The 15,923-nt window shown below is 40.6% G+C and overlaps 1 protein-coding gene across 11 annotated transcripts in view; it reads right to left on the bottom strand.

Annotated features, from left to right (window-relative positions):
• The window catches only part of C1H8orf34 (chromosome 1 C8orf34 homolog), a 488,137-nt gene that overhangs the window by 338,284 nt on the left and 133,930 nt on the right, over positions 1-15,923 (bottom strand). The gene's annotated exons all lie outside the window — the stretch shown is intronic.

The following is a 15,923-nucleotide window of genomic DNA, read 5'->3' as shown; positions in this document are numbered from 1 at the left end:
CTCTCCCTCCCTTCCCTCCTTCCTTCCTTCCTTCCTTCCTTCCTTCCTTCCTTCCTTCCTTCCAACTTAAAATATTGTGGGTTTTTCCTACTTTTTGTGTCCTTCCCAGGAATTCTCTTGGGGAGAGTTCTTTCTTAAATACCAGGGCTCCTTGCTGAAACATGTTTACTTCCCACTTAGTATAAGTCCTTTCTACTAACCCACACCAACATGTTTCCTTCTCTACAGAAAAAAATCTTGTTAGCATTTCAATCTCCCCCTTCTTGATCCACTGTTTTTTGTTTTGTTTTGTTTTGTTTTGTTTTGTTTTGTTTTGTTTTTATATAAGCTATGATAGTACACCATGTTAGGGCTAGGAAGAGTCTCCATGACTGGGGACTCCACTCATGTTTCTGTCGGATGGAAGAAATGAGCTAATGTCAAGTCAGATGAAGAAGGATCAGGAGACAAGGAAAAATATGAAAGTATAAAGTGCAAGGGAGCACAAGAATGTCAGAGTAGGATTTGAAGTATAAGTATAGTAGAACCTGTGGGCAAACAGGAAGCAGCTGAACCAGACAGCAGAACGAGAAGGCAACCTAAGGAAAGAAACCTGACCAAGAGTCTCAGGGTGTTCAGTTTATCCTCCTGCAGACTTAGCAGAACCTGCAGGAGGTGTTCAGGCTGCTCAGCCAGTCCCCACTCAACCCACAGCAGCCTAGGAAATCAATGATCATTCACAAGGGAGAACACCGCCTACTTCTTCATCTCAGTTCGCTTTATAGATGAAACGCAACATGCAACATAGCTAAAAAGGCATTTCTCACAGCAATAGTCCACAGCATTCTCTTTTATAATAGTCGTTGGTGAGGACAGGGATAATGGCTCCATTGATAAAATGTTTACTATGAAAGTATGAAGACCTGAGATCAGAACCCTGGCACTTACATAAAACTCTAGGCACAGTTTTGCACACCTGTATGGGAGAGGTGAGTCAGGAGGATCCCTGAGGCTTGCTGGTCAGTCAATCCAGCAGAGTTGATTAGATCCAAATTCAATGAGAGATCTTATCTCAAAAAAAAAAAAAAAAAGCAGAAAGCCATTAAGAAATGCATCCCATGTTGACTTCCAGCCTCTAAACACATGGGAATACATGTACACACACATGCACACACACAAACACACATTGTTGATGACAGCGAATGATTTATTTGTTGGAGCAGAAGATGTAGCTTATCATTAAGGAGCACTAGCTAGTGTTCTAGAGAACTGATTTCAGTCCCCAGCATCCTTGTGGTGGTTCACAACTATTTGTGATTCCATTTCCAGGGAATAGAATGCTCTCTTCTGGCCTCTGTGGGTACTAGATACATGGTGCACATTCAAGGAAAGCACTTGTGGGCATAAAATAAAATGATTTGTCACTGCACTGAAAGATAGTCTAGCTTCTAGTTTAGGGAGGGTGTTGGTGATATAGCATAAACATGATTCAGAGACACTGTATTGTGAAGGGCAAAACTCCACAAGGCACTAGCAGGAGAGCTGTTGTACCCTCATGCAATGAAAGACCAACACAGAGCTGTTGTGCCTTGGTGCTCCGGGGGACTAGCCTGGGAGCTGATGCGCCATGGTGAAGAATGCTTCACCATCAGAAAGAGGTTACAAATCAGATATCTCACAGCTTTCTGGACAATTGTAAATAGTTCTATTGGCTTAGCATACATCATACCTTTGTGAAAGCTTGGTCTTTTAAAATCACAGAGAATTACAACAGTTGTTATAAATAATTAAAAATTTAAACAAATAAATAAATGCTGGCATTCCACATGGACTGTATTATGGTCTACAACACACTTAAAACACACCACTGTAGATTATAAAAGTATGTCTTAAATGCTGTGTTTGCTTTTAATACAATTCTACAGAAATATTCATTTATCACATTTATCCAAGGTCATGACAGAACACCTTAAACACAAACATTAAAAGACTAAATCCACATCAACATATAAAGAAAGGGGGTATAGATGCTATGAAATGAAATTCTCATTTGAGGTTAGAACACTTAGGTTCCTGGAGTTAAACAGTCCACAGTAAACTGCATGGGATTTCTAATTCTGCTGATCTTTTTAACTTGTTACTCAGATTCCTTGAACCACTGAAATAATTTTCTGATCTAATTTTTAGAATGCTCTCAGTTAATTTTTAAATTTCTTTTTGACATCAGCTTTGTGAACCTGGTATTCATAAAGACTTCACTAGCATGCCACTTACACTTGATAAATGTCAATAACTTAGTCATTTAATGCATAACTTATCTACAACGCAGCCAGTTACTACCAGCAAGTCAGGAAAAAAAAAGCACAGTCCCAAGCATGTGCCAGAGGATACATGATAATTTTGTGGTGGCTGTCAATGAGTGCTGCTTTCCAGAGTTGGGAAATGTTCAGCCATGGAGAAGAAAAGGGAAGACATATTACAGCTGATGAAGTGGTGATAAGCCCCTCCAGAAACTCAGTAGGCCTAAGTAGAAAACTAACTTGAGAGCAAGCCCTTTCCCCTTATCCCTTTAGCTATTACGAGTGTCTAACGACCATATTTTGTGGAAATACCAACTATCAGGCAGTCTTAATCTTTCCATATTTTGATTACTTTGCCCATAAAATTATTCTAATAAGTATTATATTAGATATAATTCACTTAACTTTCTGTTTTCAGTGTCAAAAGGCCTAAAGCATTTCTCATTTCATTTTTAATCAAAGCTTATACTGATTAAAAGTAGTTGTAGGAATTTTAATGAGACTCTTCTCTATGAAAGCAATGAGCTTTAGCAGAAGCCTTGCGTATGAAAAATCAAGTGAGACATTTATCTCAGGGCCTAGAATGTCCACAGCCCTTCTCTCTCAGAAAGAAAGGGTTGTTATAGTTCAGCTCTGCATCATCTCTTTAAAGTTTACAGAGACTGAGGATCAGTAGTAAAACAAATACACAAGGGTAACTTGCTGTAACACTCTACATCGAAGGGTTACATGAATTCTCGAAAATTCACACTGAACTATACGAGGGAATGTCTCAAAAGAGAATTGAATGTGGTCTGGCCTAGGGGAGTGACAATTCCCAACCGGAAAGACTCTGTGAGGGTCAGCTTCTCTTCTCCTGAAGCTAAGATGGGCTCAGGACACAGTACAACTGGAAGGCGCTTGTCTAGTATGCAGGAGACTCTGAACTTGATTTGACACACCAACCAAAACCAATCAATCAATTAATCAATCAATCAATCAATCAATGCTAGTACAAACCATCTCCACAGTTTCTATTGTGGAGCTTCCACAGTTTCCAATTCACTCTAACCTCCTAGGGGGGTTCAGTAGCATCAGGAGTCAGTTCTAAAAGACTCCCCAGGAGTCTAGATATCAAGTGTATTCCCTAAGATGTATGATTTCATCAAGATGGCCATCTACCAGGCCGAGAGTTAGAATCCAGCTACAGCTACAGGAACACAAGTGGCTTTTAACAATTCTCCCCACCTTGGTCAGTATTATTTATTTCATGAAAGTAGGTCTGGAAATTCCCATATGAAATGATTCTAGCTCTAATCTGGCTCCCTACTGGGGAAAACAAACCTTCATGATAAAATATAGAGGCATGGTCTTAAAACTTTCTCCATGGAAAGTCTCTTTCCAATTCTGAGTTAAGGTGCAGAAATAGAGTACATACAATGGAAATGCTGATTTGGGAATTGTACAAATAAACTCTGCACATTTAGTCCAGGCGTTTCCATGGAGACATCCCATTGTCAACTTGGAACTAGCTAACTGCACCACAGAACTTGATAACTACAAATCTGCCCTCATTTTTAGAATTAATGAATTTAAAACACTTACTGTAATAGATCATACTTGCAAAAAAAAAAAAAAACCCACATACATCATGTGGTTGATCAAATGCCCTTGAACATTTGTCAGTTAAACACTATTTAGACAGGCTGTTTTAGGGCAGAGAATTCCTGCTTGCTTGCAGGAATTTTTATGTTTCTGATACTTGAGACGGGATCTTATATTGTAACTGAGGACAGCCATGAACTTAGAAGAATTCTGCCTGAGCATCCTGTGTACTGTATTTGCAGACATGTGTCACTGAACCCAACAGAACTGAGGAATTCTGATTTTGATAGGTTAACTTTGTAATGCACTAAATAATATATAGTCTTCTTTTTATAAACTGCATATGGCCTGTTATGTCCCAATGCTCCAATTCTATGTACACATACATTTACAAATATGTCTATTCCCGCTCTCCCTCCTCTTTACACACACACACACACACACACACACACACACACACACACACACACACACATATATGCAGGCACATGTGCCCCTCAAAGAAATCAAACCAAAGTGACTCTCAACTTCAAACAAAATGCCTTCTGTTTTACTAACTACAGCTTTCTCTTTGATCTTCCCTTTAAAAACAAAACAATATAAAACCAGGAAAATCAGGGTCCCATGTAGCCCAGGCTAGCATTAAAATCAGTATATTAAAATCAGCCTCTGTCTTCCCAATGCTGGAGGTACAGGCAAGCACCACACAACTGGCATTCATCTTCTCTTTCTATGAATATGTTTTCCAAGAAGATTGGCATGACTCAACATCCCTTCCTTCTACCCACCCCACTTCAATCTACTACATAATGGCTTCTCCTTTCTATCTTTTCCTAAAACTAGTTTGGACAAGTAACATCATAATTTCTGATTATGAAACCAAACCAAGAACTTTTCTATTGTAAAATATACTTTTTATATTCCATGTCATCAAATCTGAACCCATTTCTCACAGGAGGAAGAAAACAGCATGAATTTTATAGTTTTGCATATCAAATGTCCCCTTTAGAGATTATAATGTATTATATGGCTGTGCCACCGACGAAAGGATGGACCATCTAGAGACTGCAGCACCCTGGGATCCATCCCATAATCAGTCACCAAACACAGACACCATTGCATACACCAGCAAGATTTTGCTGAAAGGACCCTGATATAGCTCTAGCTTGTGAGGCTATGCTGGTGCCTGGCAAACACAGAAGTGATGCTCACAGTCAGCTATTGGATGGAACACAGGGCCCCCAATGGAGGAGCTAGAGAAAGTACTCAAGGAGCTAAAGGGGTCTGCAACCCTATAGGTGTAACAACAATATGAACTAACCAGTACCCCCAGGGCTCATGTCTCTAGCTGCATATGTAGCAGAAGATGGCCTAGTCGGCCATCATTGGAAAGAGAAGCCCCTTGGTCTTGCAAACTTTATATGCCCCAGTACAGGTGAAACACCAGGGCCAAGAAATGGGAGTGGGTGGGTAGGGGAGCAGGGGAGGGGAGGGTATAAGGGACTTTCAGGATAGCATTTGAAATGTAAATGAAAAAAATACCTAATAAAAAATTGGAGAAAAAAATACCTATGGCCTATAGGAAAGGGTAGAATAGAAAGTGGGACATCCGGGAGGCAGAAAGAATTCTGGGATAGAACCAGTTACAGAAGATTCACCCAGAAAGATGCATGGTACCTAAGCACAGATTGCCAGCCACATGGCAGAATATAGGTTAAAATAAATGAGCTATTTAAAATTATGTCTAGTCAGAAAAGAGTCTAGCTATATGGTCAATTGTATCTGTAAATATATTTTGAGTCTGAGTCTTATTCTCTGTAAGCATGGGACTTGGGGCAAGAATCAGACCAAACATTTAAGTCCTCCAAAGCCTCATGAGCTGAGTGCTTGACCCAAACTGTTGGAAAATATTTGGGGAAGTGGCAAAAACTTTAGAAGGTGGAGTCACAAAAAGTGACTTTAGAAGGAAGGTCACTAGGGGTGTGCTTTTAAAGGTTGTAGATGGCTCCCAGTCCCTTCCTTCTTATGTGCTTCCATCAACCTTGAGGTGAAGGATGCTCTCTATCATATATCCAACCTCAATGATGTTCTACAAGAGTGCAGAAAGTCAAGCAACAACAGAAAGTGTGAGCCACAGATGACTCTGCCTCCCATAAATTATTGTGTCAGGGAAACTCTGCAAGCTGAACTAACACCAAGTAGAAAACAAGAAACTTTCATTTACTCACAGACAGCTTCACCTTATAGCAGATTTAGATAAAAGCACACAGAAAAATGATGTCGTTTCCAGCTATGCACTTGTTAGAATACCACCCCAAGGGTCAATGTTAGCACAGCCCAGAGACAACTGCCCATATAACATGTGTGATTCTATCTTCCTCTTACAGACTTTATCTAGCACTGGATACCCACCTGTGGTAAATAAGTTCCTGTGTTTCCTTGATTTTTATGAACACATTCTTGTTTTGTTTTCATTCAATCTCTCTAAAGATTCATTTTCTTTATTCATTTGATCATTTTACTACATGAATCTCAAATGTGTGTGTTCCATGACATGTGAGTTTCTTTATTTGTACAGTAATGACTCCTATATCTTTATTTGCAACTTCAACACCACCCTAAATTACCACCTGATATATACACTTGGTTGCTGGAAACTCAGGGCAGTGGCCAGTGGCTGACTCTGTCCAGATGTCCCACAGCATTCAGAAGCAGAGTTTGAGTGTAATGCTACATTAACTCCGAACTCCTGAATTCTCATTTATTCTTATTTAAGGTACAGGACCCAAACAATCTTGCTTATGAACAATAACTAAAGCAGAAGAAACTAATCACATTATTACCCCTATCCTCACCTTTCCTTCATTAAAATCAGCACACCTTGGCCACAAAAACATCCCAATTAATGTAAAGTGCACCATCTTTTACATTCGGTCCCATCCTCTGGGTACTGCTTTATTTTAGGTTGACTTACCCTCTGTCTTTGCCTTGAGATCTGGAGCAAACCAATTCTGTCTGACACATTGTCTCAGTATGATGACTGTACAACACAGCCTGCTTGGAGGTTACTCTCAGGAGGCTTTGAAGCACTCCTAATTCCCTGTTCTCATATTCATCTCCAGCTAGCTTTCCAGCTTCAGTATCTTGCCTGATCCTTTGTGCACCAATAATACAAGGCTTTCCCTTCCCCATGTACCTTGCTGGAGCATCTGCCCTCACATCTGACAACAATCCATCCTCATGATGTGCTCTGGACTGCTGTCTTGCTTTAACTTTGTACTTTGTTATGAAGTTACAAGCTACACCCTAGTAACTCTTCCATCACATTCTGCAAAGTGTGGAGATGATCATTTTCATACTTTAACTTCAGCACTACATGTAAACAAGAAGTACAGGTCCATATCTTTGTTATTTCTCAATGGCACTAAGTGAATGGGGTAATGAATGAGCCATTGGTTGTTAAGCAATCTACCCGTACCTTTTCTCATGAGTTGTTATGCTCTAGATCCTCAGGCTGCTATATCAGAGAAGACTACTTTTCATATGCTCATGACTGACTGACTACAAAAATTCGTGTTACTTTTTATCTTGACTAAGTCTAAATTGTTGCTATCTATCCTGCTGCATTGACATCTATTCTGTTTCCCAACAGCTGGGTGTCTTTCCCTTTAAAAGCTCCAGCAAGTTTTTTCACCTGAGCTGTGGTAAACAGGGCAATATGTAGATGGCCTAAAGATGCCCATTCACAACTACCTCTTCAAAGGAAGATGCCAAATACCAGTGAGGATCAGGCTCAGAAATTACTAGGAGCCTTGCCACCAGGGAAGCAGCAGTTCTCTGGTACACATGATAGGAAACAAGCTGCCTTGTTACTTGAGTTTGTTCTCAGGTTTACCTACTTGTTCTTAAGCATAGCCTTCCAATGTATGTCATTATCAGAGTAAAATCTCCTGGCAAACAAACCCAGGATCAACCACCTTATATCAATGGCTCATGATTAAGGAATCTGAAGCCAAATCAGAAATGAAGGCAGAGACATCCCAGAGAAGATATATGTGGAAGACATGGAGCCAGCAAATCATGACTATGCTAAGTGCTTACCATTGCCAAGTCTTAGGGAGTCAGAGAGCTAAGAAAGCCTTGTCCTTAGAGTCCCCACAGTCAAAAGAGGAGATAAAGGACAAACATAATGGCATGTTAGTGAAGTAAGGAGACTCAAAATGACAAATTCAAATTCAGTCTAGAGCCAGACAACAGCAGAGAAGTCATCTCAGAGGATATGTTTGACCCAAAGCAAAGTTGGGCTTGTTAGAAAGAGAATCTATGCCAGAAGATGATATTTAAGGAGAATAACATAAGCAGACAAATGACAGGGATGCACATTATTGGAAGGTTGTACACCTAAAAATCAAAAGACATGCCATTAAAGACATGGTAAGGACAGACATTTCCATGAGCTTCTAATGGGAGACATCTGAAACAAGAGCCAATCCTGTACTTCAGAGCCACTATGCCTGCACTGTGGGCTTACTGGAGAAACAAGCTGAGTGTGAGGAAGGCTAGTTTTCATTTCTAAATTATCTGCATACTTCTCCTGGGTTCATATGATGGCCAATGTTCAGACTCCCTTGCAGCTTTTGTAGAATGCATATAAGCATGATGAATGCCAGTTCATGGAGAAACTGGGCTCCCCGGGCTCTTATTATCAACTATTCAATGATATTAAAGTATAAGCTACAAGATTCTGATAATAAGAGAGAAATAAATCAAATTCAAATTTTAAAAAGAAAAATGGACATGATTTGGAAACATATTTGTGGGGGAAAGGGGAATGTAAGAAAGAGAGAGAATATAAAAGGGGTTGATGAGCAAAGTAACACCACCTAAGATAGCATGCCAAAATGCCACTTCAAAGAGAAGTTGCATTCCCTTTACATATAATGGCTATAATATGGGTTACCTGATTGGAGATATATATCAAGAATTTACTTCTATGTCAAAAGTCTAAGGAAGAAAGTTTGGATGTGAAACAAACACATTTGATAAGGAGTTTGTTAGTGATGAATAAATAATGAGAGAGGCTGAACTGGAGAGAGGAAAAAGCAAGTTCAAAGGATGAATTACAGGATACAAAGATTCTCACAGGATATCTACAAGAAACACTGTGAGGGCATCCAATGCAAGTCAAGTGTCTGCCAGCTCCCCAAAGGTCAGAGGTCAGAGATGTCAAAGAGGTCAAAGAGAAACCATTCAACAGTTAACTACTGGAGAAGTTTCACTGGACAAGGACCACAAAACATACCATTCTCTTGGAAGCTGAAGTTAACAGGTGATGCTATCGAAAGTAACTTCAACAGAGTCACTGATACCTTGAGGAGTAGAAGAAAGCCCACAGAGTGGAGACAGTAGACACTAGATATCCTTTTTTGATGCATTGTATGGGAAATGCTGAAGGAAAGCTGAGAGGGTCTAGAGTTTATTAAAACTCAAGAGGGAGCTTTCTGTATGTGTTTTTCAGAGAGAGAGAGAGAGAGAGAGAGAGAGAGAGATTTTATTTACATTTCAAGTGTTATCCCCTTTCCTAGTTTCCCCTCCGAAAATCCCCTATCCCGTCCCTGCTCCCCCTGCTCCCCAACACACCCACTCCCATTCCTGGTCCTGGCATTTCCCTATACTGGGGAATAGAGCCTTCACAGAACGAATGGCCTCTCCTCCCATTGATGACCAACTAGGCCATCCTCTGCTACATATATAGCTAGAGCCACAAGTTCCACCATGTGTTTTCTTTGATTGGTGGTATAGTTCCAAGGAGCTCTGGGGGTACTGGTTAGTTCATATTGATGTTCCTCCTATGGGGCTTCAGACCCCTTCAGCTCCCTGGGTACTTTCTCTTGCTCCTTCATTAGGGACCTTGTGCTCCCTCCAATAGATGATTATGAGCATCCACTTCTGTACTTGCCAGGCACTGGCATAGCCTCACAGGAGGTAGCTATATCAGGCTCCTGGCAACAGAATCCTGTTGGCTTCTGCTTAGTGTCTGGGTCTGGTGGTTGTTTATGGGATAGATCCCCAAGTGGGGCAGTCTCTGGATGGTCATTCCTTCAGGCTCTGCTCCAAACATTGTCTCTGTAACTCCTTCCATGGGTATTTTGTTCCCCATTCTAAGAAGGAATGAAGTATCCACACTTTGGTCTTCCTTCTTCTTGAGTTTCATGTGTTTTGCAAATTGTATCTTGGGTGTTCTAAGTTACTGGGCTAATATCCACTTATCAGTGAGTGCATATCATGTGTGTTCTTTTGTGATTGGGTTACCTCACTCAGGATGATATCCTCCAGATCCATCCATTTGCCTAAGAATTTCATAAATTCCTTGGTTTTAATAGCTGAGTAGTATTCCATTGTGTAAATGTACTGTGATGGTTTGTATATTCTTGGACCAGGGAGTGGCACCATCTGGAGGTGTGGCCTGGTTGGAATAGGTATGTCACTGTGGGTGTGGGCTTAAGACTCTCACTCCAGTTGCCTGGAAGTCAGTCTTCTACTAGCAAGCCTTTGGATGAAGATGTAGAACTCTCAGCTCCTCCTGTACCATGCCTACCTGGATGCTGCCATGCTCCTACCTTGATGATACTGGACTGAACCTCTGAATCTGTAAGCTAGCCCCAATTAAATGTTGTTTTTTATAAGACTTGCCTTGGTCATGGTGTCTGTTCACAGCAGTAAAACCCTAACTAATACAGAAATTGGTACCAGCATAATGGGGTATTCCTGTGACAACCTGACCATGTCTTGGGGCAGACTGTGGAAAGACTTTGGAACTTTGGGCTAGAAGATCCATTCGGTGTTAAGAGCTCTGTCAGATGTTGTGTAGGAGCTTGGAAGATAATGTTGAGAACAGTGCAGAAGATGGAGGCCTAGCTTATGAAATTTCAGAGTAAAAATTAAAGTCTTTTTTCAGGGCCATTGCTATTTTGGAGTTTGTTATTCTATGGTTCTGGTTAGCTGGGGCTGAAGAATCAGATACCAGAACTACTAAAGCAAAACCTTTGCATTACTGGGACTATTGATGTTGGTTAACTGGAGCTAAGAAATTGGCGGTGATTAAGAAAAGACCAACATCATTGAGGTGACATCTTCTGGGAAGTGTTTTCTGAGAGCACAAAGGCTGTGTTCCAGAGATAGCTAAGGTTCTACCTTGTTCTGTGGCTGGATTTAGTAATATGTAAGAGTTACCCAGGTGGTACTGGTTTTGAAGGCATGAAGGGGTCACAAAGAACAGCTGAAGATCGTCACTGTGAGAGGCCATGAAAGGCCATTGATGAAGGTGGAGCCTCAGTTGCAATTGATGGCCCAGGACTGAAGGGGTCATGCAAAGGGGTTGAGGCTTGGCACCATGAAGAGAGCCTATGAGAGGCTATTGTTGAGACCATGTTATAGTGAAAAATAGCAGCATTTTGAAGATGACAGTACCATGAGATGACTACCAAGAATAGCAGCAGCAGTGGAGTACAGGTGGCTGGAGCCTAGAAGACAACATGTGTGCTACAAAGGGCATGGCTGGAGAAGTGACCCAAACCCTTGGAGGAGCCCAGAAGATCATGAGTTGGATTCCAGACATTGGATGGTTGGAGATTGATTTTGCTTTTGATTGTGACTGTGCCCTGATATTTTTNCCTCTTGAAGGAAGNNTTTTAGTGAAGCCCACAGTTAAGAGACTTTGAATTTTAAAGTACTTTGAATTTTAAAAGATACTGGATATTTTAAAAGGATTGAACATTTAATATGTAAAGACTGTGGGACTTTTAAAGTTGTTTAGATCTTAGGGATGAATAAGAAACTAAGGGTTGAGGCTTACTAGTGATGTGTTTGTGTGTCAAGTGGACAAGGGGTCAATTGTACTGGCTAGTTTTGTGTCAACTTGACACAGGTGGGAGTTATCATAGAAAAAGGAGCTTCAGTTAGGGAAATGCCTCCATGAGATCCAGTTGTAAGGCATTTTTTCAATTAGTGATCAAGGGGGTAGGTCCCTTTGTGGGTGGTGCCATCTCTGGGCTGGTAGCCTTGGATCTATAAGAGAGCAGGCTGAGCAAGCCAGGGGAAGCAAGCCAGTAAGGAACATCTCTCCATGACATCTGCATCAGCTCCTACTCCCCGACCTGCTTGAGTTCCAGTCCTGACTTCTTTCAGTGATGAACAGCAATGTGGAAATGTATGCTGAATAAAACCTTTCCTCTCTAACTTGCTTCTTGGTCATGATGTTTGTGCAGGAATAGAAACCCTGACTAAGACGTGTACCACATTTTCTGCATCCATTCTTCTGTTGAGGGACATCTGGGTTCTTTCCACCTTCTGTCTATTACAAATAAGGCTGCTATGAACATAGTGGAGCATGTGTCCTTATTACAAGTTGGAACATCTTCTGAGTATATGCCCAGGAGAGGTACTGCTGGATCTTCCGGTAGTGCTAATGTCCAGTTTTCTGAGGAACCATCAAACTGATTTCCAGAGTGTTTGTACCAGCTTTTACTCCCACCAACAATGGAGGAGTGTTCCTCTTTCTCCACATCCTCACCAGCATCTGCTGTCACCTGAATTTTTGATCTTAGCCATTCTGACTTGTATGAATGGAATCTAAGGGTTGTTTTCATTTGCATTTCCCTCATAATTAAGGATGTTGAACATTTTTTTCAGGTGCTTCTCAGCCATTTGGTATTCCTCAGTTGAAAATTCTTTGTTTAGCTATCTACCCCATTTATAATAGGGTTATTTGATTTTCTGGAGTCCACCTTCTTGAGTTCTTTATATATATTGGATATTAGTCCCCTATCTGATTTAGGATTGGTAAAGATCCTTTCCCAAACTGTTGGTGGCATTTTTGTCTTATTTACAGTGTCTTTTGCCTTACAGAAGCTTTGAAATTTTATGAGGTTCCATTTGTAGATTCTCAATCTTACAGCACAAGCCATTGCTGTTCCATTCAGGAATTTTTTCCCCTGTGCCCATATCTTTGAGGTTTTTCCCTGCTTTCTCCTCTATAAGTTTCAGTGTCTTTGGTTTTAGGTCGTGTTCCTTGATCCACTTAGACTTCATCTTTGTACAAGGAGATAAGAATGGATCAGTTCTCATTCTGTGTGTGTTCTTAGCATTTGAGTGTGCTGCCTGGTACAGCAGCCACCCCTCCCTCATGTGGAGATCAAACACTGGAAATGCAGTGGTCCACTCTGACATATGCTGGGAAATAAAATTCACACTAACATTTGAGGACTGAGAACTAAGAAGCAAAGTTAATGGAGCCCAGTGATCATTTTATATGGAACACAAATAAAATTGTGTTCTGCACATTAGGGTAAATATCTCACTAAAATTATTTCATGCAATTGTGTTCATATTCTTTAATGTGTTTAATTGAAAATAGAAACTCATATGTGTGACTTATCTTACATTTCTATTGCACTGGACATAGGTGAGCATGTTGTAGACTAGTAAGTAACTCTGTTATGCAGAATAATAAGAACAGTTCCCATGATTCATGCTAGTATAGTATCTCTTTCCCGTGATTCCAAATAGAACTACTGATTGTGAAGAAATACTTGCCTCATCTCATGGACTTTGAGCAAGTAGGGAGAGAGATTAACCTGTGTGAAACTGACTTGATTGGGTACACCCTTTGGAAGAAGGTGAAGCTTCAGAGAGATGTTCCACCATGTTCTATTAAAAGTACTAAGTTGCCAAGGAGTGGTATAGCTGAGTCCTCAGGAAGTACTGTGTTCAATTTTCTGAGGAACCACCAAACTGATTCCCAGAGTGGCTGTATCAGCTTGTAATCCCACCAGCAACAGAGGAGTGTTCCTCTTTCTCCACATCCTTAACAGCATATGCTGTCATTTGAGTTTTTGATCTTAGCCATTCTGACAAGTTTGAGGTGGAATCTCAGGATTGTTTTGATTTGTATTTACCTGATGATTAATGATTTTGAACATTTCTTTAGGTGCTTCTCAGCCATTCAGTATTCCTTAGTTGAGAATACCCAGAAGATGGTCCAACATGTAATAATGACACATGCTCCACTATGTTCCTAGCAGCCTTATTTATAATAGCCAGAAAGAACCCAGATGTCCCTCAACAGAGGAATGGATACAGAAAATGTACATTTACACAATGGAGTACTACTCAGCTATTAAAAACAATGACTGCATGAAATTCTTAGGCAAATGGATGGTACTAGAAAATGTCATCCTGAGTGAGATAACCCAATTAGAAAAGCACACACATGGTATGCCCTCACTGATAAGTAGATATTAGCCCAGAAGTTCGGAACACCGAAGATACAATTCACAAACCTCATGAAGATCAAGAAGAAGGAAGACCAAAGTGTGACTGCTTCGGTCCTTCTTAGAAGGAGGATCAAAATATCCATATGAGGAGATACAGAGACAAAGTGTGGAATAGAGACACAAGTAAAGGCTATTTAGAGACCGCCCCACCTGGGGATCCAGCCAACATACAGTTGCCAAATCCAGACACTTTATGAATGCCAAAAAGTTGCTGGGGCATGATATAGCTGTCTCCTGAGAGGCTCTCACAGTGCCGGATGAATACAGAAGTGGATGCTCACAACCAACCAATGGACTGAGCACAGGGAGGAGCTAGAGAAAGAAACCAAGGAGATGAAGGAGTTTGCAGCCCCATAGGAGGAGCAACAATATCAGGGACTAAGCGCCCAACCAAAGAGTACACATGGAGCAACCCATGGCTCCAGCCACATATGTAACAGAGGACGACCTTGTGGGACATCAATGAGAGAAGAAGCCCTTGGTCTTATGAAGTCTCAATGCCCCAGTAGGGGAATGCTAGACAGAGAAGCGGGAATGGGTGGATAGATGAGCAGTGGAAGAGGAAATAGGATAGGGCTTTCAGAGGGGAAACAGGAAAGGGGATAACATTTGAAATGTAAATAAATAAAATATCTAATAATAATAATAAGGAAGTAGTAAATTACCAGATGCCTCTCCTCTTCTCTGCTGCTGGCTGTTTCAGTGGTTACTACTTCTCCATATTATCTTGAGACATTAAAGAAGCCCACCTCAGGCTTCAGACAGCAGAACTCAGTTGTGTGTTCTACCTGTGTGCATGTGTAAATTGTTTGTAACCTCCTCAAGTATATATGTTAAAGCCTGACCTCCAATGTTACGGTGGTAAGCTCTGAGGCCCAAGTAATGATAATGGCACAATATCTCCTCTGTCACTAATGGTACTGCTGTACAGAGTTGCCTGGCCTCTCTACCACACAAACACATGCAAAGAAGCCACTACCTATTAAACAAATAGACAAACAAGCAAACAAACAAAAAAAGGACTTCACTAAACAAGAATTAGTGGGGACCTTGACCTTAAACTTCCCAGCACTCCGAACTGTGAGAAGCATGTTCTGTGAGTGTAGAATTTACCAGCCCATGTTGCTTTGTTATACAGCACAGTGTAAATTGACACTTCTACTACTGTGACATACATCATTAAATAGTCCCTTAGGAAACAGTTTTGTGGGAAGACCAGATAGGAACCTGGAATGAACAATAAGGCAAGCATTTGCTTGGCACTGGCTTGTTTTAAAGGACACAGTTTGATGGATATGTATAAAATTCAGTCATGTTCTTCACCCATCCTTTTTTTTTTTAGCTCATGTTTATAAATAATCAAGAAGCTGTTATAGCCCCAATCACTTCCCCAAATAGTCAGATTTAGAAATATTAGAATCTGCATTTTGCCATATTAATGAGATCAAACTCCTTTCAGAAACACAATTTAATAATAAGCTGAAAATCCACTTTACTGGTTTTTGTTTTGTTTTGTTTTTGTTTTTTGGTTCTGATTTGTTTTGTTTTTGGTTTTGGTTTTTTTTTTTTTTTTTTTTTTTTTTTTTTTGTTTTCCGAGACAGGGTTTCTCTGTATAGCCCTGGCTGTCCTGTAAATCCTATCTGGGGCTTAGCATCTTATAACATCTGCGCTTCTCAAAGATTCTCACTGCATAACAGTCTAAAAATGGAACTAGTTTCAAATGAA

The sequence above is a fragment of the Mus caroli genome, chromosome 1 (assembly GCF_900094665.2).
Source record: "Mus caroli chromosome 1, CAROLI_EIJ_v1.1, whole genome shotgun sequence".
NCBI lineage: Eukaryota > Metazoa > Chordata > Mammalia > Rodentia > Muridae > Mus > Mus caroli.
This window is presented reverse-complemented; position numbering and strand designations above follow the sequence as displayed.